Source organism: Pipistrellus kuhlii, unplaced genomic scaffold, assembly GCF_014108245.1.
Source record: "Pipistrellus kuhlii isolate mPipKuh1 unplaced genomic scaffold, mPipKuh1.p scaffold_m20_p_30, whole genome shotgun sequence".
Taxonomy (NCBI): domain Eukaryota; kingdom Metazoa; phylum Chordata; class Mammalia; order Chiroptera; family Vespertilionidae; genus Pipistrellus; species Pipistrellus kuhlii.
Genome location: NW_023425530.1, coordinates 2,015,901 through 2,038,669, shown reverse-complemented (window position 1 = coordinate 2,038,669; position 22,769 = coordinate 2,015,901). Strand labels below are relative to the sequence as shown.

Below are 22,769 nucleotides of genomic sequence, written 5' to 3'. Positions count from 1 at the left end.
CGGAGAAGGTTATTTCTCCCTGAATTCAATTAATGAGCCTATTAAAAACTATTTATTTTCTCTGACAGTGTTTACTGTGGAGAAGGAGATGAATGGGTCAGGCGTCCGCACCGGGCGGGAGGGAGGATGGGGATGCCGGGTGCCCCGGGCGCTGGCGCTCGGGGAGGGCACAGGGGGCGCTGCCTTCCGGAGCCTCCAAAGCGCAGAGCCTGACCGTGGGCTGCGGGCGCTGCCTCTGACCCGGGGGTTTCGGGGGAGGTGGGTCCTGGGCTGGGTGAAGACCATCTGGTGTGGAGGCAGGGGGCTGGCCCCAGTGACTTCCGTCTTCACGTTCCAGGCCAGAGTGTCCCAGATGCACTGGTTTGGGACCTGAGACCTGCCCCCCCCCCCCGGGGGCCATGTGATGGTGGCAGGGGGTCCGAGGATCCCTCCTCTTCTCCGTAGCAGTTGAATCCCATGACTTAGCCGGGCACGTGGGCATCTGGTGAAAAGAAGCATCATCTTTTCATCGTGCTTCGAAGCTCTCTGTGCTCGATGGTTCGGCTCTGAGCAGTGGGATGAATAAGCAGGATTTCCGGGAAATGGGAAGTGTACACGCTCCCTCTTCCCCCCCAGCTGGAAGAGGGAGGTGATGGTCGGCACTCGGCAGCCCTTTTGGATCAGGAGGCAGGCATCAGGGGTAAGAATGAGGGAATCTGAGAGATGGAAGGAGCCTGGGCCCCTAGGTGGTGGGGTGGGCACAAAAGCCCTGCAAGGCCGGCCTGGGAGCGCGCTTGATGGAAAGGGAGAGAGCCCGCCTCTCCGGTGAGGCGTTGGCACCCGCAGCTCAGCGTGATCTGACAGTAGCAGTGCCGTGCGCCTCAGTAAACGGTGCTTTCCTGGTCTCCTCAGGTCTCTTCTCTTCAAATTTCTATTTTTTAAAAAAATTGAGTTTTAGAGATGAAGAGAGAGAGAGAGGAAACATTAATGTGAGAGTGAAGCATCATTTGGCTGCCTCCTCCATGCCCATACCAGGGTTCGAGCCTGAAACCCAGGTATGTGCCCTGACCAGGAATCCAACTGGCAACCTTTGGGGTACATGGGATGGCGCCCAACCCACTGAGCAACCCTGGCCAGGGCTCTGCTCACATTTTTAAATATATATATATATATATTGATTTTAGAGAGGGAGAGAGATAGAAACATCAATGATGAGAGAGTCATTGATCGGCTACCTCCAGCACGCCCCCCACTGGGGATCGAGCCCACAACCAGGTTATGTGTTCTTGACCAGAATCCAACCCGGGAGCCTTCAGTCCGCAGGCTGACCCTCTATCCACTGAGCCAAACCGGCTAGGGCTCTGTTCACTTTTAAGTGAGGCCTCCCCTCACCTCCCTATTGAGATCGGCAGAATTTGCCTCTCTCCCCAGCTCCCAGCACCCCCCTCCGGCTCTGCTTTTACTCGAAGCACTTGTCAGCATCTCCATGTTGTCTGGCTCTCCTTATCTCCGCCTCCTGCTCTGGCTGGGGCTCCCCGGGAGGCGTTTTGCCTGTTGTCTCCGCCGTGCCCGCAGCAGCGCCCGTGCACAGTGGGGCTCAACGCATCTGTTTTGCGCACAGAAGACAGCTCCGGTCACGGGGGAGACACGAGGTCTGGGGTCTTCCACCTGGCGGGTGGCAGCGCCCACACTGGCACCGAGCAGGTGGCTCCCGCGTTCTCTCTCTCCACCCTGCCCCCAGCCAGTTGGCCAGTCCGGGCGGGCCGAGCCAGTCCCAGTGCGGCTCCTGATCCTCTCTCTCGCCCCCATGTTCTCACCTCAGCCTCCAGAAATAGCCCCTTTAAAATAGCCGTGTCCCTGCCAGCCTTCCGGGGCCTCTGCCTGCCCACGGACATGACGCCTTGCTGACGGGCCGGTCTCTGTGCTGCTGTGGGATTTTTAAAAATACAGTTGGTATTGGGTGGTTTTTCCCCCACCCCTCCTTTCTGCCCAAAGAAGCCCTGTCATTCACAGGGCTGCTTCCCCATCCCGATGCCTGTCACTGAGGTTTGGCTCTGTGTGTCCCTGTGACTGCTCCACCGAGGCATGGCCACTGAGGGGTGTCCGGTGTGCAGAGACAAGCGCTTCTGCCATAGGCTCATGACAGCTCCACGGTCCCGAGACCGGTTGGGAAGCCCTGAGTTTGAGTCCCAGCACCGTCTCTTGCTGGCTGTTTGGCCTTGGGCAAGTGCCTGAACTTCTCTGAGCCTCGGTTTACCCTTCTGTGAAATGGGGGAGGGGGGCATCTCAGGACTATAAGCAAATGGCTAAAGTTCTCTGGGCCTCCGACACAGCTAATAGGCACTTTCTTAGGTTTTGTTCTTGTCATTTATTGAGACTGTGTAAATGAATGGTTAAGAACTGGACTCTAGCACCCGGTGGCTTGGGTTCAAGTCTCAGTTCTATTCCTTCTTTGCTGTGGTCTCACCTCTCCTGGCCTCACTGTCCCCATCTGTAAAATGGGGGTACTGAATATCCCAGCCTGCCAGGGTCCCAGGCAGGGTCCAGTGAGTTCCTTAAGGGTGAACTCCTTAGAGCAGCGCCGGGCTCAGAGTGAGGGTGAGATGGCGCTTGTAAATACCGTATTTTTCGGACCATAAGACGCTCCGGACCATAAGACGCACCAGTTTTTAGAGAAGGGAAATGAAGAAAAAAAGATTCTGAAACAAAGTGTCCTAAAATATTTTATGTACATTAAAACCCAACATCACAGTCATAAACACATGTAATCAACCCTGTAAAGTAAACAGCAGCATTTAGAACCATTTTAGAGCCGGGCAAGCACACAGAGACCACACAGAGCCGGGCAAGTAAAAAAACTTTTTTTTTAAAGTATATGTGTAGGCTATATTTGGACCATAAGACGCAGGGACTTTTCCCCCCCACTTCTGGGGGGGAAAAAAGTGCGTCTTATGGTCCGAAAAATACGGTAATACGTTTATTTGCTAAATATTTATCAGGGAACTTCCGTGGGCCGGCTCTTCCTGGAAGCGGGATCAGCGAGATGTATACTTCTCCAGTCCAGCTGTTTGCCTTCGGGCCCTGGCGCAGTCTCCAGGCCCTCCTCTCCCACGGGGCAGGGATTACACCGGCCGGAGGGACATGCCCAGCCCGGGCTACAGGCACCAGGCAGGCCTCTCTTCCTGTGTGTGCTCAGCAGGTGCGGGGCCGCCGGCTGGCTCCGGCTGGAGTGGAGGCTCAGGAAAGGGGGCAGAGGGCAGGGCCCAGGGATGGCTCAGAAACGGGGACAGGAAGGGCCCGCCGGAGGAGGTGCGGATGCTTCTGATGCTCGCCCAGCGGCCGGTTCAGCTGCTGCCGCTGCCTCCCCCACGTCTTGCCTTTCGTCACCCAGGGCGTCTCTCAGACACCTACTGTGTGCTGGGCTCTCTGCGGGGACCCGGCTGACGAGGAGGGGCTTGCCATGTGGGGCTCGTGTTCTGATCACAGGGACAGTGAGCAAGACAAAATATGTGTCATGTTCGATGGCGATAAGAGGAAGCAAAGGAAAAGACGGGATTTGGGAGTGGAGGGATGAGGGTTGTCACTTTAAAGGGATGGTAGGGACGGCTTCATTGAGGAGGTGACAGTTTGAGTAAAGGCAGGGGGAGGGGGGCGGGGGGATATGTGGGGAAGAACGTTCTGGGCAGAGGGGACAGCCAAGCCCATGAAAAATCCTGGGTGGGACCGTGCCTGGCATGTCGGAGGGGCAGTGAGGAGGCCCATGTGCCGGAGAGAGTGAGTGAGAGGCAGCGGGAGGTTGTGCAGGGCCTCCTGGGCTCTGGGAGGTCTTGGGCTTTTAACCCTGGGGAGGTGGGAGCCCTGGAGGGATGTGGTCAGAGTGGTGTTGGGACCTGACTCCGGTGCTCACATGCGCCCTCTGGTGGCTGCTTCGGGGAGGACAGCCTTTGGGGGCTGAGGGCAGAGGGGCAGGGTCAAGGGCTGAAGAGCCTGCACTCTTCCAGGTGGTGATGATGGAACTGGACCAGGTGGAGAAAGAGGGGGGGGCGGGGGGGGCGGCGGGGTGGTGGTGGTAAGATTTGAGATAGAATCTGAAGGCAGGCTTTTCGTGAGTCTAATCTTCGTAGGAGCTTTGAGGGAGAGACTCATGCCCATTTGACAGATGAAAATGCCATGGCCCAGAGCAGTGGAGTCATTTGACCGATGTCACACAGATGCTGCCCAGCGACTGGGCAGCCGGGCTGGCCGACCCGCTGCCGGGTCTGGATGGGGTGCAGCTTGCTCCCCAAGTCCATCGCAGTCATCCCTTCCCCCTAGTTTACAGACGAACCACGTGCATTTGAAGGCTCCGTTGAGAGGTTTGCCGGGTCCCACCCTGTCCTGCTGCAGGAAAGTACACTGTGCGTGCGGGGAGCCACGCAGAGCAGGGCAGAACTGGCGGTTCTGCTGGACCTCAGCTCCACGTCCGTCCTCACTGAGCTCTTGCGTGACTGTGGGACCTGTGGCCGGGGCCCAGCCCCTCTCAGCTCTCGTTGGCTGTGTCCTTGGTTTGTTCACGCAGGGATCTTGTGTGAGCGCCTGCTGTGCACCGGGCGGCTCAGGCAGAGCGGTTATCCTGCCGTGGTCATGGAGCCTCGAGCGTCGCTGACAGACCCCAGCGCTCGGGCCACGTGATGGCAGGCCGGAGCCGGCCCTCGCTGTGCTTCTGCGGATCCCTTCAGGGGGCGTCGCCGCTCGGAGGGCAGCCCGGGCAGCTGCCCGTGGGTGGGTGGGGTAGGTTACTGGGGCCTGGCAACCCGGGCATGGTGCCGGGCACAAAACCCCAGAGTGGCAAGCCTGGGCTGAGGAGCAGTGCAGCGGCGTTTCAGGGAAACTGGAACCTTACATTTTACTTTTCATTTTGCAGCTAGTTCAGGAAGGAAAGTCATCAAAATCTCTGTTCAAAGAAGTTTAAAAAAGCTCTTTTAGTAGCTACCAAATGATAATTCTCTGTGATAAGGAAGTCATGTCCAATTTTATTGACAGTGGGTTTTTGTTTGTTGTTGTTGTTTTCCTTCTCTTTTTGGTAAGTAATATAGCTGTGCACCTTAAATTCAATGAAGCATGGCAGTTGCCAGGCCTGGCACTGGGGTGGGGGAGGGGAATAAAGGATGGGGGGAGGTCAGGGGAGGCTTCCTGGAGGAGGTGGCCGCCTATCTAAGAGCTGGACGTTGAGTAGGGAAGTGGGGGGGGGGGGGTGTGAGGGAGAGGGAGCAGTGTTGGCAGACTTCCCTTTCTGCACACAGTGGAGCCCTCCAGGTGAAGTTGTTCAGTCTTGCACTGGGCCAGCACCGAGCGGCTGTGAATGGCTGATGCTCTCTGTCCCAGATCGGGATGGTGACACCCACGCGGGTGTTGCTTTCCGGTGACTGTGTTTCCAAAGACCCGAGGCCCAGGGGTTTGGGTCTGTCTGAGGCCCCTCGAGAAGCGGACAGCTGAGCAGTGACCTTCCAGGGTTCACACCCTCAGTCCCTGCCCCGCTACTAGTGAGGCCTCAGCCTCCGACACACAGGGGGCCTGCAGCCTGAACGGGAAGAAGCCCAGGTCTAACTGACTTCCGGGTAAAAGCAGGCGAATTGGGCCCTGGCCAGGCAGCTCAGTGGTGTCGTCCCAAGACAGCAGGGTTATGGGTTGGATCCCCGGTGAAGGCACATACAAGAATCAACTAATGCTGACGAATGTACAAATAGTGGAACAACAAACCAGTGTTTCTCCTCTCTCTCTCTCTCTTGCTCTCTCTCTCGCTCTCGCTCTCGCTCTCGCTCTCTGTCTTTTTTTTTTTTTTTTTTGTCACTTAAAAAACAACAACAGATGCATTGATTGGCTCTTGTAACTGAGAGGCTTGTGTGAGAACATACTACCTTCAGGCATGGCTCAGTCCAGGGTGCAAAGGGAAGGAAAGCAGACCCAGGTTGCTCAAACCACTTGCCTGAGGCTGTAGAACTAGGAGGAGCTCAGGCCAACACCCAGACCCAGAGCTGCTGTGAAAGTCGCGTTCGTGGCGTGGGGAGGTTGTCCCAGGCCGGCGGGCGGCAGCTCCATTTTACAGAGGGGGAAACCGAGGTTCGTAGGTGGGAAACGGTTTGCTGAAGGTCCCACCGTAAGGAAGGAGCGGAGCCTGGAACCGAACGCTCCTCAGACCTGTGGTCTCGGACCTCTCGCCACAGGGTTCTCTGTAGACACCGGGTGGATGGCAGGTTGGTTCAACCGAGGCAGCGAGGGAAGCAGGTGCGCCTGGGCCAGGCTCACCTCTCCCCACCCAGGAGGTGCCCCCTCGTGCCCGCTCCTGCCACCCGCCCCAGATGGCTACGGCATTTCCCTGCTCCTGATGAACACATCATGGCTGACAGGTGGGGAGGTCCCCGCTGGCTCTGGCTCCCCGCCCGCCACGGCCCCGGCCAGGCCTGCCCATCTCAGTCACGGGAGGAAATGAGACTGGCAGGCAATTGTTATCCTCCGAGCCAGCCTGCTCCCCGCGGCCCAATTCCCTCTGTGTTTGTGTTGCTTGCTTGAGCCTTCCCTCCCTTCCCATAACCTCCCCTCCTCTCCCCTCCTCTCCCCTCCCCTCTCCCCTCCCCTCTCCAGCAAGCGCCCGACTGACGGCTCAACAGCTCCCACCATCTCCACCTCAGCTCGTTTCGCCCATGGCATTTATTGGGCACCTACTGCATACCAAGCATGGTGCTTGGCTGCAGGGGGAGGGGGCGCATTGCCACCACATACCCCGTTCTGCCACATCTGAGCTGTGTGACCTCGAGCAAGTGTCCTGACCTCTCTGAACCGCTGTGAGGTGGAGAGAATTAGCGAGGTGTTAGGTGGAAAGCACCTTGCACAGTGCCAGCACACGGTACCCGGTCGTACGTGTCAGCAGTTGTCATCGCTGCTGCTGCTGCTACTTTACCAGTAGCTCCTGCAGCTCTGCTCTCCCCCCTCTTCCACACGACCCTCCTCACATCAGCATTCGCCGGACCTCGCCGGGTCATCCACAGAGAGTGTGTGCGTCCCGCTCCGGGCACCGGGGAGCCAGCGCAGGCCTCCGATGGCAGCGTGGGGGGACAGGCGTGTTTTCCTTCTTTCTCCGGCTGCTGCCACGGAGCCAGGGCCCCTGCCCTGCCCTGCCCCGCCCCGCCCTGCCCTGCCCTGCCTGCCCCCGTTCCTCCTGGGATGCTCCGGCTCTAGTCTTTTCTTCTGGGCCCTGAGAGAAGCGTCTGAGAAAGATGAAAGCCGTCGCCGTGCTTTTTCTGGGCCCAGGCCCCCGGGGGGGGGGGGGGGGGGCCGGGGAGGGGTCCGGATTCGCCAGTGGAGAGCTAGCCTCCTGTGTGCCGCCCGGAGAACAGAGTGGTGCAGCAGACAGAGGGGACACCCATTTCGCCTGGAGTGTAGCAGGGAGAAGGACAAGACACACCTCAATAGGCTAAGCATTTATTAAGGGCCTACTGTATGCCACGCTTGTAAGGAGAATGAAGCCAGGGGAAGGGGGGGGGGGCTGAGGAGGGGACCTGTGAGTCGAGGCTGGCGGAGGCGAGGAAGCGGAGGATGCGGATGGAGGCGGGAGGAGAGCTTTCTGAGGCTGCATGTTGCCTGGGTCGTAGGGCCACGAGGAAGCCCTGTTCCTGGCGCCAGGAGAGGGAGGAGAGGGGGGCAGGTGGGGCTGGGCCTCGTGGTCTGGGGGGGCAAGGGCAGAATCGGGGGATGAGCATGGGGGTGACTGCACTGGAACAAGAGGGAGATGCTGGGGGCTGAGCCAGATGGAGGTAGGAGAGGGGGAGTAAGTGCAGGGATTCTGGGAGGGTTTCTCACAAAAGCCGGTGGGATCGGCCAAGTGCCTGGGGGAGGGTGGGATGGGAAGGAATAGGATGACTTAGATCTTAGGCCTGAGCATCTGCCAGGAGGAGAGGGGCAGGCACGGGGACCCCCGCCAGCCCAGGACAGCCACCCCGGTTCCCAGGAGGCGGGGGGGGGGGGGGGTAGGAGGGCTGTGGAGGCTTGGTGCGGGCCTCCTGCAGGGGCGGATGCGAAGGGGGCCGGGGCCCTCGGCCAGGCACGTTCCTTTCCCGGCCTACGCACACATAGCGCCCAGCTGTGCCTTTGGGGCTGGATGGGGCTTGCGTTGGGACCCTGCCAGCTCCAAGCTCTGCTGGGGCTCTTGGGGCAGAAATTCAGAGATTCACAGAGGCCTCCATGTGGGGATAGAGGGGGGTCCTGGTTTGCGGACCAGGAGGCTGAAGCCCAGAGAGGCTAAGGCACTTGCCCCAGGCCACACAGCACGTGGCAGGGGTTCGACCCCACCCATGGGCCTGCACTCCCGCCTTCCCCTCTCGGCCCCTCGTTTTCCTTATCTTCTGTGTGTCTCCCACTCCCCGGGTCCCAGTTCGGTTCCTGGCAGCTTCAGGCTCCCCTCGGCCCCAGCTCGGCACTGCCCACCCAACCTCCATGCGCTCTGGGTCCGGGGCGGGTGCCAGGTGGGCCTGAGGGAGTTGAGCAGCCCCTGCCTTACACCCGGGGTTCCCACTGTGCCCCCCCCTGTCCCCCCACAATCCCACTAATGATGGAAGAGGAATGTGAGAGAGGGAGGGAAATTATATACACACGAACATACAAAAATTAGCTTAGGACCCGGGCCAAGAACCACTTGCGCTTGGCTGGGCATTGTGGGTAATTCATCGCCGATTACCATAAAAGCCAGAGCCTGGCTGACAGGCGGCTGTGGGGCTTTTGTTTAAGATTCTGATGAATCTATAATTCCTCTCCAGGTCTGGAGCCCGGGGTTCCTCCCCCCGAGGCGGCCGCTGCGGGTCCCCCGCCACCCTGCCCGTCTCCCCCTCTGCCCAGCGCTCTCCGCGGGCGGGCGGTGACAGGCTCCTGCCCAGGGCCAGGCTGGCCCGCGCCTGTCGGTGGCACGGCCTCAGGGAAGCGTGGCTTGGCATTTCCACGCCCGCCGCCAGTCCCAGCAACCCCAGGCCTTGTGCTGCGGCCCTGTCCCTGGGCCCAGGCCCTCCGTCCGTCCTCCATGCCCACTTCCCGGGCTCCCGCTGTTTGCCTGACCCGCACGGGTGCTGGGGACACTGCGGCCGATGAGACGGACGGGGTCCCTGCCCTCTGCTCCCGAGGAGGCTGGGGTCGGACGTGTATCCGTGTTTAAAGAGTCCCAGGAGATGCAAATTAAAACAACGAAACAACCATTTTTTTGCCCGCCCTTGGCAGAATTGTCTGGAGCCTGGTAATATCCAGAATGCCACCGGCAGGAAAATAAATACGCATCTCCGCGTTGCAACATCTTTAATTTTTAATTTATGTTTCTGGCCAGGTAATGCGTGCCCGTGGGGCACAGATGTGATGCAGACGAATGCACGGTGGATGCCTCTGCTGTCACCCCCCCCTCCGGGGTCCTCAACTCCCTCCCCCTCTCCTTCCCCAGAAACAGAAGTCAGAACATTTTTTTTTTTTTCTGTGAAGGGCCAGATAGTAAATCTTCCCAGCCGTACGCAGTGGAGAGTCCTGTCTCTGTCACTGGAGCACGAAGGCAGCCAGAGCCAGGAGCCGGGTGGATGGGCGTGGCCATGTGCCAATAAAGCTTTATTTGGCCTGGGGGGGCGTGGCTTGCACCTGGTTCTGCATCCGTCCCTGGGACCTTCGTGCAGTGACAGAAGTGCTCTCTGCCTGGACTTCCTAAGGAAGTAGCCACTAGCCAGGGGTCCTCTTATGCATTGGAGATGTGGCTAGTGCATCCGAGGACGTGGATTTTAAATTGTATCTCGTTTTATTTCATTTACATACCAGCAGACACTTGCAGCCATGGCTACCATCTTGGACAGCGCTGTTCTGCGGAGCTCTCCGGCGAACATTCAGTGGGCGGGCAGGTTTCTACTCCTTTGTGTCGCCGGAGGGTAGCGTCCTTTACAGGCTGTTCTGTACCTTGGCTTTTTCTTCCCCCACTTAAAAATCCCGTATCTTAAAAAGTAATTTTGTAATTGTACATCCAATTCCAAGGATATTTTCCCCTTTCATTTTTTAAAATATATTTGATTGACTTTTTTTTACAGAGAGGAAAGGAGAGAGAGAGAGTGAGAAACATCGATGAGAGAGAAACATCGATCAGCTGCTCCTGCACACCCCCTACTGGGGATGTGCCCGCAACCAAGGTACCAATATCTGCTGATAGTGATGCCCTATCCACTGAGCCAAACCGGTTTCGGCATCCCCTTTGATTTTTAGAGAGGGAAAGGAAGGGGGGAAGACTGAGAGAGAGACACATGGATCGGTTGCCTCCCGCGTGCCCCCGGGACCGGGCCGGGGACTGCGTCTGCAGCCGAGGTGTGTGCCTTGGCCGGAATCAGTCTGAGGGCTGATGCTCTCACACCACGGGAAAACGCCATTCCTTTTCGCAGCTGTGACACTGATCTCATAATCCTGAGGAATACCGGTGTTTCTGTGGCATTATGTGGTCCCTCGGACGGCTGCATATTTAACGGATCCATTATTAATGGGCACTTACGTTATTTCAAGTCTCGCTGTGAGGGTTTTTCTACACGTGTCACTTCAGGGGTGAGGACTGTCTGGTGTGTCATTTCAGGAGAACGCGTCTATCAGATACATTTCTGGAGGTGTTGTTTGCAGGCTCAGAGGGAATGTGAAAGCATCCCTACACCTCTCAGCAGTGAGCGAGACAAATGCTTCCCCCGGGCCTGGAGGCATGGACACCGAGACTCGGCATGGCCTTGGGGGAGCTGCGGGTGATCCAGCCTCCCCCCCCAATATATCCTATATAATGAAAGGCCAGCGACCATAACGGTGTAACGACCAGAACGACCAATCGACCGGTTGCTGTGAGGTGCATTGGCCACCTCTTTGTCCCTCCCCTCAGCCGCAGGCTCCGATCGCTGTATGGCCAACGGGGAACCATGGGGAAGTGGGGTGGGTGGGGGTGGGTGGAACTGGGGACTGGCGAGCTGGCGGAAGGCACACCTCTTGGTCCCTCCCCTCGGCCAGCAGGCACCGGTAGATCGCCAGATGGCAAACAGGGAACCAGGGGTGGGTGTTGGCGGCGGGGCGGGACTGGGGACTGGCAAACGGGCAGAAGATGGCCCTGATTGCAGGCTGGGCCTAGGGACCGTACCCGTGCCTGATTTTGTGCGCTGGGCCTCTAGTACACATGTGTCAAACACAAGGCCCGCGGGCCAAATCCATCCCGCAATGTGGCCCGCACCGCGCTGTCATCACTGCACTCCGCTGCGTTTCCATCACAATGACAGTTTATGACTGTTCAGTAAACCATTCGGCCCGCGATTTAGGCTGGATTTTAGATTTTGGCCCCTTCTCTGATTGAGTTCGACACCCCTACTCTAGTACATATATAGAAGAGGTTGGACCATATATATATATTGTTGCCAAGGTCAGGGCACATGCCCGGGTTGCTCAGAGAGGAAGGGAGAGGGACAGCAAGATAGAAGGAACAGCCTCTTGCACGCCCCCTACCAGGGATCAAGCCCACTACAGGAGTGTGATGCTTGTTCAAGCCTCGAGTATATTCATTTCTCAGCTGAAATGCTCTGTCATCCCTTACCCCTCCAATCCCGTTTCTCAGCGACCAGCCACCTCTCTTTTCCTGGAGCTTAGTGTGTTCAGTCCCCACCCCAGGGCCTTTGCATGTGCTGTGTCCTCTGCCCAGAGCCGGCTCCTCACCCATCGCTGCCTGGCTGGCTGTGTCTGTCACTCTTCTTCCCGAAAGGAGAGCCCTGGGCGGCTGTCTGCATTGGTCCCCGCTGTGTCCCCAGAACCCGGGGCAGCGCCTGGTGCAGGGGATACACTGAGGTGTGAGCACTGAGGGATCCAGACCTGGCCCCACCTCACCCTGCCTCCGGGACCTTGCTGGCCTTTTCCCTGATCTTTAAAGACCTGGAACCTACAAAATCAGCTTCGGGCACTAAAAAAACCGACCTTCCTCTCCTCTCTGTAGGTAGGGAAACTGAGGCAAGGGAGTGGCAAGAACTAGCTCGGGGGCCACGTGGCTCACCGGGGACAGAGCTGGGAAAAGTACCGTCTCCTCCTGCCTCCCAGAGACAGTAATTCCTAAAGGCTGCCCCAGAGTGAGGCTGTTTCGGGGTGACCGTGGAGGAGGTGTCCGGTGGCACAGACTAGCAGTGACTCCCTTTGGGGTTCATAGGGAACAGGGCAAGGAGAGGGACTCAGTCGGGGGCAGGGCGATCTTGAACCCCAACACCTGCCAGTCCAACCTCCTTATAACCAGATCCTTTCAGGCTGCTGCCTTCGGCAATGGTGTCCAGGGAAGGTGGCAGAACTCTGTGCGCACTTCCATTGTAACCGTTTTCCTGGTCACGTTCGAGGCTAGGCAGGGAGAGCCGTGCATGGTGGAGTAGTTCCTAGTTTTACCAGATTCTGAAGTAAATTAGGTGAAGGCAGTGATTTTCAACCCTTTTCATCTCATGGCACTAATTACCAATTACTAAAGTTCTACGGCAGACCAAAAACATATATGACAAAAAAGAGGTATAATTTTTATTGATTTACCAAAAAAAAAAACCCAACTAACGTTACCTACCTTTTATTACTCCTAAGTGCCTTTGAAAACAAGAAATCAGGTGCCCATGCTTATATTTAAGGATTTCTAGTACCAGGAATTAACCAATTGGACATAACCTTATACGATGTGACCAGTCAGATGCGGCTCTATTGAATGACCTGTATGCACTGAGTGGCCAGATTATTGTGTTCAGAAATCATCATCATCTGGCCACTCAGTATATATATATATTTTAGAGGTCTGGTGCATGAATTCGTGCATGGGTGGGATCTGGCCAGCCTGGCCAGGGGGAGGGGACATGAGCGGTTGGCCTGCCTGCCTGCTGGTCGAACTCCTGGTCGAGGGGACAATTTGCATATTAGCCTTTTATTATATTGGATACACACTGAGTGGCCAGATTATTACGCATTCAGAGGTCATCATAACCTGGCCACTCAGGGTATTTATGGCTCAAGACCGGCCGTTCTCACACCACTCCTCTTGTTGTTTTGCCTGTTGTAGGTTTTCCACGTGATAATCTAAGGGAAAGAGGTCAGTGCCCCTGACTCAGTGAGTCAGGTGTTGCACGTTTTCAGAATTCTTGGGGCACACCAGTGTGCTGGGCACACCAGGAGCTGAAGATCACGGCTTCAGGGAAAGGCATGAGCCGGCTGGATGTAAGGTTGAGGGCATTGGGATGTGGTAGGAGGCCTGAGCAAGGAGGGGGACGTTTGGAGAGCTCCAGCCACTCCCTGGGGAGCTGCTGAGCGTAGAGGCACGTTGCAGAGACCACGTGGCCAGAGCCAGGGAAGCAGCCACAGGTGGCTCAGCCTGGGAAATGGTGGTGGGCCTGGCGGGGGGCCCACCCTAGAGGACCATGCGTGGCAGGGGCCCAGGCCCTTCTCTCACCCACCACCACCCCTGCTTCTGGCGGGGTCAGTATGATGGCTCTGGGCTGCAACAAGGAGTAGCTTTTTACAGATGTCTGCCCGTGGGCCTGGAGTAGCATTCCCCGGAGAGTACCTGGGCAGCAGCTCAGACAGACCCAGCGCTAATCCCCGCTATGGGCCTGGGGCTGCAGGCGGCCTGTCCGGCAGATCCGCGCCTCCGGGTGCAAAGCCTCTGAGCCATCATTTGTCCAGAGAGCATTTATTGAGCGCCTGCTCTGCCAGGCCCCGGGCCCAGCAGTGACCACATACAGCCCAGCCTCACTCTCCTGGCTCCCGGGCTCCAGGAGAGCCGTCCACAGAACTCCTTGTGATGCCGAAAGGCACTGTGTCACCTGGCTCTGCGGCTCCGCTGATGGAGCGCCGTCCCGCGACTGAACGGTCACGGTTCAGGGCACCTGCTCTGGGGTCAGACTTGATCCCCAGCAGGGGCGGTGCCAGAGGCAGCCGGTCAGTGCTTCTCTCTCTCCCCTTCTCCCTTCCTCTCTCTCTAAATAAACAAAAACATATATATTTCAAAAAGAAGTGCCGAAACTGTTTGGCTCAGTGGATAGAGCATCAGCCTGCGGACTGAAGGGTCCCAGGTTCGATCCCGGTCAGGGGCATATGCCTTGGTTGTGGGCACATCCCCAGTAGGAGGTATGCAGGAGGCGGCTAATCGATGTTTCTCTCTCATCTCTATCTCCCTTCCTCTCTATAAAAATATCAAAAATATATATAAAAAGAAGTCCACTAGATCTGCACCAGTACCCTGGTCATGGGCCTCATTCATAGGCAGGAAGCTCAGCTGGTGTGACCAAGGAGCTACATTTTGAATTTTGTTTAGTTTTATTTAACTAATCATACATGGCTATTGATTCCCTGCTGGAGAGTGCTGATCTAGGCAATAAACAAGGAATAAATACAGGGAGGGGCAAGAGTAGGCTTACAGTTGTTCATATGGGGAATACTAATGCAATAATTAATATATATATATATATATATATATACACACACACATACATATATATATATATATAGTCTCACATACTCACAACTCTAAATCTACTTTTGCCCACCCTGTAATTTCAGATGAAAGCAGGTGCCCCAAAAAAAGGGAAAAAACAGAGGACGGTGTGATAACGGTGATGGGGGTGCTACCTGAATGGCAGTGAGGTCAGTTGGAGTGCCTGTGAGGAGGTGATGTTTGAGGGAGACCTGAATGGGGAGAAGGAAACGGCCATGAACATGTGGGGGAAGGGTGTCCCAGGCAGAGGGAACAGCCTGTACAGCGGCCCCGAGGCAGGACTGTGGCTGCAGGGTAGTGAGCAAAGGGGAGAGGGGGAGGGGGAGGTGTGGGCAGATTGTTCAGGGCCCCACGGGCTGTAGGCAGGGCTTGGGCTTTCACCTGGAAGGAGGTGGGAGCCTGGAGGGCTGAGGCCAGAGGAGGGACAGGGCCCAGGACCTGACTCAGCGCCCTCTGGCTCCTGCGGGGAGGACAGACTGTGGGGAGTGAGGCAGGAGCTGGAGGACCAGGTGGCGGTGGCTGAGGTCCAGGCAGGCCATAACGGGGACTAGGCAAAGAAGGCACATGGAGACGGCTGGACAAGTCCGTAAGAAATGGAAGAGGGAGACTCGGGAGCAGTTATTTGCAGACCGGCTGCGTGCGCAGAGCAGATGAGGGGAGAAGAGCCGGCTGGCCCCTAGGCTCCAGCCAAGCCTCTGGGAGGGTGGAGCTGCCAGCAGCCGGGAGTGGAGAACACGGGAAGAGCAGGTGCATCGGGATCCAGGGGCCCTGGAAGGCATCCCGGATTTCTCTGGAAGGAGAGGGAGGGCGCTGGGCCTGGGGAGCCGGCGGGTGAAAAAGGCAGCGGAGGAGCTGGGACGTGCCCGCTGCGGTGCGGCTAGCAGGCGGAGATGGCGCCAGGACCGCCATGCGAGTGTGGGTGAAGCAGGTTCCTGGCTGGTTGGCACACGCTCCCTGCCCCGGGTCATGGATACTGTGCTGGGCAAGGAAGCTGCCCAACCAGTTTTCCCCTCACTCTGATCCCAAGAGGGTGGACTTTGTCGGTTGCCTGCAAATGAAACTTGGAGGGATTTGGACTTCAAATGTGAAGACAGTGGGACAGATTGGGAGAGGGCTAGGAGTGTGGGGGTGGGCAGGGGAGGGTCCTACCGAGGTGTGTGGGGTTTTGCCTGAGGGCCCCACATCAGGGTGGGTGTCAAGGGCTGTAGGACATCCCAACAGAGATACTGCTTTTTTTTTTTTTAATATATTTTATTGATTTTTTTACAGAGAGGAAGGGAGAGAGATAGAGAGCTAGAAACGTCGATGAGAGACAAACATCGACCAGCTGCCTGGGGATGTGCCCGCAACCAATGTACATGCCCTTGACCAGAATCAAACCTGGGACCTTTCAGTCCGCAGACCGACGCTCTACCACTGAGCCAAACCGGTTTTGGCCAGCAGAGATACGTCTTGGTTGGAACTTTCGTGCAGGAAGTGACGGGCCCCAGGTTCACGTGTGGATGTCCCTCGCCGTGGAGTTTGTCCTGTAGAACAGGTAGGGACTGGTTGAACTCCGTGGGTTGGACACAGATAAATGGCCATTTTCAAAAGGAAGTACCAGTTTGCACACACAGAAGACTGGAAGGGCACAGTGGCCACAGGACCTTTGCACCTGCTGTTTCTCCTGCCTGAAGGTCTGTGCCATGGGTGCTTGTATGTCTGATTTGCTGGCTCCCCTGGGCCCCTCCAGGCATCTGGAGCCTCCTGTGTGTTAGTTGCTGCTGTTGGGATCTCTTAGCACTGACCGGCATTCTGCCACTGACAGTGGTGGTTTCCCTGGGAGTGTCTGTCTTCCTCACTTGTCTTGAGGGCAGGGGTGCTGGCTCTGCCATGCCCACTGCTGTGTCCCCACTGGCTCGGCACACAGTAGGTACCCAATACACGCTTGTGGAAAGAGTGGGTGAAAATGACCACATGCTCCCGTTTTCTCTCCAGGAGAGGCGTGCAATGTGGGCAATTTTTATATTCTTCTTTATGCTGATTTTCTCTAAATTTTCTGCTGCGCGCGCCTATTTTATAATTAGAAGAAAAGTTATTTTGAAGAAAAAAAAAATTACCCCCCCCAAATGCAGCTGCAGGGGCTGACGTGATCAGGCCCCAGGCTTCTCCCCAAGGACAGTTCCTCCTGGGTGTGTGTAGAGGACATGACCGAGCATTCAGGAGCTCCTGGGGTCAGCCCTCAAGAGCACTGGGAGGACAAAGCAGTCAGAGAGGGCTTCCCCGAGGTGGCAGCTCAACCTTCATGCTGCTCAGGCCCCACACCATGGAGTTGTCCTTGTGTCCCTGCTTTAATTCATGCCCCACCACTCGTCCTTTAGAAAATCCTGTTGGCTCTGCCTTCTCAGTCTGTCCAGAATGGGCCCATCCTCCCCAGCTCCCTTCCTGTGCTTCCAGCTGATTCAGCCCCCTCATTGCTGGCCTGACTATGTGCTGTCCCCTCTCCTCTGGGCCCCCTAACCTCCCGCAGGGTGTCTTTGCAGTGGACAGAGGGCTCCTGTGAGCACTGGAGCCAGGTCCTGCTCCTTCTCTGCCCATATCCCTCCAAAGCTCCCCCTCCCATGGGGAAAAGGCCCATGTCCTCCCTGGGGGCCCACAAGGCCCTGTATCCCTGCCTCTGTCCCCGGCCTGTCCTCCCCTCCCCCCCCTGCCCCCCCCCCCCCCTGCTCCAGCCACACACGCCGCTTCCTCCCTGTTCCTCCACCAGCCACACAGGGTCCTGTCCCAGGACCTTTGCATATGCTGTGCCCGCCCCTATCGCACTTCCTCCAAGCATCCTCCTCTTCCACATTCTCCCACTTCCTCCACATCTTCGGTAGAATGTCACTTCCTTCCTCCCTGACCGTGTTTAAGACCGAAACCCCCCTCCCCCCACTTTCTCCATGTTCATAGCACTGACTGCTAACTGATCCTCGGTGTATCTTACTTCTTCTGTTTCCCTTCCATCGCCCTCGCTAGAACATAAGCTCCATGAGGGCAAGGAACTTGGTCAGACTTAGTCACTGCTGTGTCCCTAGTGCCTCAAGCCAGTCATGGCTTATTACAGTAAGTGCTCAGAAATTTTTATTTTAAAAGGGTGGGTGAAAGAAAGAGAAGGTGGGTGAAGATGCCTGCTTGTGAGGAGGGTGCCGTGCCCTGTGCCCTGGGGAGAGTAAGGCTGGAGCGGGTTCTCCTGGGTGAGGAGGGTCCTGCTGTTCAGGGAAGGTTTGCCGAGAACCTGCTGTGTCCGATGCAGGCCCTCTGCTGGGTGCTGGGGACCCAGGACAGGGTGTCTGCCCTGATGGAGACAGAGTCCCTGCCCTGCCTCGGAGTCCGTCGGTCCGGTGGCAGAGGCGGGCCCGGACCAGGCAGTTGAAGAACGGGGTGATGGGAGCTGTGCTGGGGACATTCAGGTTGCTGTGTGGGTGGAGTCACCCCGCTGGGGTAGACCAGAGGCAGGCCTCATTCCTCGCCCAAATCTCCCCCACCCTTACCTCGAAGTGGCTGTGTTCCCAGCCCATGTGGTCACTGCCATGCACGGAGGCAAGAGGTCGTCTCCGAGGAGACACGGGCAGGAGGCCCAGAGAGGGCGGGACTGGCTGGAAAGGGCGTGGCCGGTCTTCAGCCACCATCCCCTGGGGCCTGGAGACCCAGAGACGGACGGCGCTTCTGCCCCGGGCGCCCTGACATCTCGATTCATTGTGGGCCTGGTGCTTAATAAAGCTGGGAAAACAGGTTCTTCCTTGAGGTCACATGGGCGAGCTTGGATTCATGCCTGAGTGTGTATGAGCCCCGTGTCTGGGCCATCAGTCTGCAAGTGCAAGCAAAGCGCCCACCGTGCACCCTGTCAAGCAGGAGGTCACACTGCATGATTTCACATCCATCTTGACACAGAGCACCTCCTGTGTGCGCCATGGCATGCTGAGGTGCCAAGTGTAGGCACCTCGTAAAGTACCTACTGTGTGCATTTCATAGTTGGGCTGTGGGGGGGGATATTGGAGTATCTTGTGTTTAGCAGCACCTACTATGTGTTCTGTATAGAGTCCACATCCAGACATTCACGGAGAACCTACTGTGCGCTCCGGGCTTTGGGGACTCCAGGGCAGGCCTTCCCAGTGCCGGGGGAGGTGGCATCGTACACTCTGTTTTGTGTAGACGGGAGAGCTGAGGCACAGGGTGGGGAAGGGGCAGATTCCCCGGGAGCGGTGGGGAAGGGGCCCTCTAAGGCAGCCATGGCAGGGCATGGAGAGGCCGCCTTCGGAAGTGAACTGTCCCTGAGCCCTTATCAGGGCCTCCTGCGGCCCACAGCTGCCTGCGTGGCCCCATCACAGCCGTCCTTTGCCCCACTGTGCAGAGCTCACTGAGGGCGGGGCGTCTCTGGCCAACAGGCCCTGTCCCTGGACACTTGCAATTTGTAGCAACTTGTCCATTTCTCCTCCCCCAGCCCTGGCCACCCCAGGCCTCCCGCAGCATTGTGGGTAAGGGCTCACCCTCTGGACCCAAACCCTGGCTCCAGCCCCTGCTCTTTTCGACCTTGGACCATGGACCTCTCTGTTCCTCCGCTAACCCCTTCGGAAAACGGGGGTGATGATGGGTGAGGGGAGCAGGCCCAACACTTAATATACAGCAGGAGCTCAATACCTGTTAGCTGTCCTGAGCACGAACGGTGAACCAGGCATTTGGGAACAGATGGGGAGCCAGCCCCCTGCAGCGGCCCTGGGCTCCGCTTTAGGGTCTCCGCCCGCCCCTCTCCAGACGCCTCTCTGCGCTCCCAGAACCCGGGGCCTCCCGCGCTCCCGGCATCAGCCCCGGAGTTTTCAAACCCGCACGGGGCGGCAGCGCGGCCGGGATTGGCTGCCGGGGAGGGGCCGCCCCTCCCGCTCCCCCTCCTTCCCTCCCTCCCACCCACCCCTCCCCGTGGATCGGGTGTCTCCGGCCTGGCACGGTGGCCCCATCTGTTTCCAATCTGGGCCTGAGCTCCCCGCCCCTTCCTCAGGGCTGTGCCTAAGGTGGGGGCCTCTGCCACCGTGTCCCCATTCATCCCCCTCCCCAGACCCAACCAGGGGGGCAGCCTCTCCGTGCCTGCCCCCCTCCCCCCCTCTGGGGCCCAATGTGGATGTGGGGGCGCGGCCGCTGCCATCCAGCTCGGCCTGGGCGGGTCTCTCTCTGCCCCTTATCCGACCTCCAGTGTTTGGGTGTGTTTGGGGAGCCCTCTGCTGTTTCGGGCTCCCAGTCCCTCCATCCGTTGCCATGGCCACGATCAGCACCTGGGAGGGGAGGGGGAGCGGGATCGGGGTTCCCTCTGCCATCAGGTTTCCAAAGGGGAGGGTGTCTCTCATGCATGTGCATGTGGGGGTGCAGAGTGCCCTCCTGAAGGCTTTGCGCACGCGGGAACCCCTCTGAGGCTTCCAGGGCCCTCGATGGGGCTCCCCCGCTGGTCCCCCGCCCCACTTCCGTCCGGAGCCCCACCCCCGGCCCCGCCCCCGGGCCGGGCTCTCGGGCCGCGGCCTCTCCCTGCGCGCGGCGCCGGCCTCAGAGTGGACGCCGCTCCGAGGGGACGCGCGGCCGGGGGGCCGGCTGCAGTGGGGCACCCCGTCCTCCGAGCCGGGCCGCGGGGTGAGTGCACCTGGGATTCCCTTCCACCTCTGGGGCCAGTCTGCGCTGGGCTTTGTTCCCCTCCTTGTCCCCCCCTCGGGGCTCCCGGGAGGGGAGGGGAGGGGAGGGGGTGCCCTCGCGTTCCCCACTCACCCCCTCCCGCGCGGGCCTGGCCCAGCCAAGCTCCAGAGACAGCCCCAGCCCACACCGCCTGCTGCGCCCCCATTCGGGGCCGTCCCTCTCACTTTGGAAAACTCCTGACCGTTATGCTCCGCAGGGTCCCCTCCCCCGGCTGGCCCCCGGCCCTCTCTCCTCCCCCACCTCCCGGGGCGGGGCCAGGCTGGGTAGCCTTAGCTGCCAGCCCGCGGCTCCTAGCTGGGGGGCTTCTGCATCCTTCCTGGGGGACCTGGACCTCCGAGGAGGCGGCTGGACCATGGGGGTGGGGTGGGAGGGATAGGTGACTGAGATCTCTGCTCTTAGTCACCCCTAAAACTCACTGAAAGTTTCTCTCTGTGTCCCTGCGCCCTGCTGGCTTGTGGGTCCCAGGTTGACACTGTGTCTTGTTGGGACTTTCGTAAAGGGGGGGAGGGGTGTCAGGGCAAGCACATCAGCACCCACATTCTCACCTCCCATTCCTCACCCCAAGCTCCATGCCTTTGTACCACCCATTATCGGCCGGCCAAACCTTTGCCTCAGTGTCCCTTTTATTGCCCGGGAGTCCTGCTCCCTGAGGTGGTTCTTTGTCCTGCTGGGCACTCCTCAGAGGAACTTCCTGCAACTCTCCCCACCGAGGCCCAGCACCCCCTTCCCCGTCCTGCCTGCCCCTCCTCGAGTCTCACTTCTACCCCTTAAGGCTCAGTGACAGAGCAGATGTAAGTTGCAGCTGGCGACATGCTCGCGTTGGCCTCCCCTGCCTGCAGTGTCGCCCTCCTACCTCAGTTTCCACTTCTGCATTGGACGTGCCCACGAGAATGATGTGGGTGAAGTGCCAGGTGGGCATCCAGTTCTCAGGGTGGGGAGAAGGCTCCCATCCCGGAGGAGGCAGAGCTGTGAGGGGAGACAGGGTCCGGAGAAGCCCAGAGTGGGTGCTGGTCCAGCCTGGGGCATTCAGGAGGGCTTCCTGGAGGAGGTGGCAGCTCAGCTGAGGCCTGATGATAAGTGTAAAGGCTGAGGTGTGATGGGGGAGGAGGAAGGCTGTGCTAGGGAAAGGAGCAGCATACACAAACACCCCTGTGTGGACCAGAGGCCAGTGCGGAGGGCAGTGGGGCAAGGAAGGCACTGGGTGCCACCTGACGGGCCAGCAGTTCTGGATTTTAATGGACGTGGATGAGAACCAGGGGAGGTTTTGGAGCGGACACAGCCACTCCCAGCTGCGGGGTGTGGGTCAGAGTTGGGCGGAGGAAGGGTCCCGGGGTGGGCGGATCCGTGGCGGCAGGTGGACCACTGGGGAAGGGCGTACCGTTCGGAGGGACTCGGTTAAGAAAGGCCCGAGGCCCCAGGCAGACCCCTGCATGCTGGGAGCAGTGGGACGTTTGGGAAGGTCCCAGATTGCTGAGCAGAGGAGCTGGGGAGCCCGGGAGGGTGGGGGTGCGCGCAGATCTTGGTATCTCACGCTCCTCTGTGAAGCCAGGGGACGTGCTGGTGGGAGCGAGCCTGGCCGCCTGGGCCCTTGGGGAGTGCAGGCTCTGGGGTCGAACGAGAACCAGCCTCAGACTTCGAACCCCAGCTCAGCCCCTTCCACGCTGGGTGAGCCCTGGCGAGCAGCAGCCCCTCTCTGAGCGTCAGTGTCCTCACATTCAAACAGGGCTTGGCACCCAGGGGCATCAAGCTGGGGTACTGATTCCGCCTTGGGGGCTGGCTCCTGTCTGCTCACCCTTCCACTCCTGATCTCGGGACAGCCCTAATGCAAACGCATAGTCAGTTAAAAGCAGCTCCCTCTCCCCAGGGCTGGGAGGGAGGGGGCCGGCTAACACTGAGCGTTTCCCAGTGGGGTGGGGGGCGTGGAGGCCCCCCGGGACTCAGCTAGAGCTTGGACCCTGCTGGGCACTGTGGGGGCACAGTCATCCAGCGAGGCCGGCTCCTGCCCTTGGGGACTTTGGGGCTTTGTCCTGAAGGGAGGCCATGGGCAGGGAGACGTGTGAGGGCGGAGAGGGGCCCCGCTGCCAGCATCGCCAGCCTTGCCTCCCCCGGGCCCTGGGCGGTGGGGAGCCTCTGAGGGTCAGCGCTGTGCAGGATGGACACCAGGTGGGGCAGAGAGGCCCTGGGCATCCTCAGGCCCCAGGAGACCCCGCCTTGGCGGGCGGCAGAGCCTGTGCGCCTCGCAGTCCTGGGCCATAATTGCCCCTTTATGCTCCCTGCTCTGCGTGGGTACACAGGCCGGCACATGGATCGCGTGACCCACGCCCCGGCGCCCGGCTGGAATGGGCGCCCACTCGTCCCCCGTTAGCACAGCCTGGGGTCCCCCAGTGGCTGTGTGAGGCCCTGGGAGGGTCGTTCCCTTTCCTGAGACCCCAGTGGCCACGGAAGCACAGTCGTATGAATAAATATGGGCTCTGGACCCAGCTGGGGACCTGGGCCCATCGCTAGGGACTCCTCTGTGAGCCTCAGTTTCCTCATCTTTGAAAGGAGGGCATACCTCCCTTCCCCCCAAAACGGGCTGCTGGGAGAG

The 22,769-nt window shown here is 58.9% G+C and overlaps 1 protein-coding gene across 18 annotated transcripts in view; it reads left to right on the top strand.

Moving 5' to 3' along the window:
- The window catches only part of PTPRS (protein tyrosine phosphatase receptor type S), a 99,523-nt gene that overhangs the window by 10,442 nt on the left and 66,312 nt on the right, over positions 1–22,769 (top strand). For 17 of the 18 annotated variants that reach the window (XR_006743043.1, XM_045589134.1, XM_045589131.1 and 14 more), the window contains exon 1: positions 19,983–20,122. The exons of the other annotated variant lie outside the window; for it this stretch is intronic. The gene's annotated coding sequence lies outside the window, so the exon portion shown is untranslated. Of the gene's footprint in view, positions 1–19,982; positions 20,123–22,769 lie in introns of those variants that run through there. 18 annotated transcript variants of the gene reach the window in all.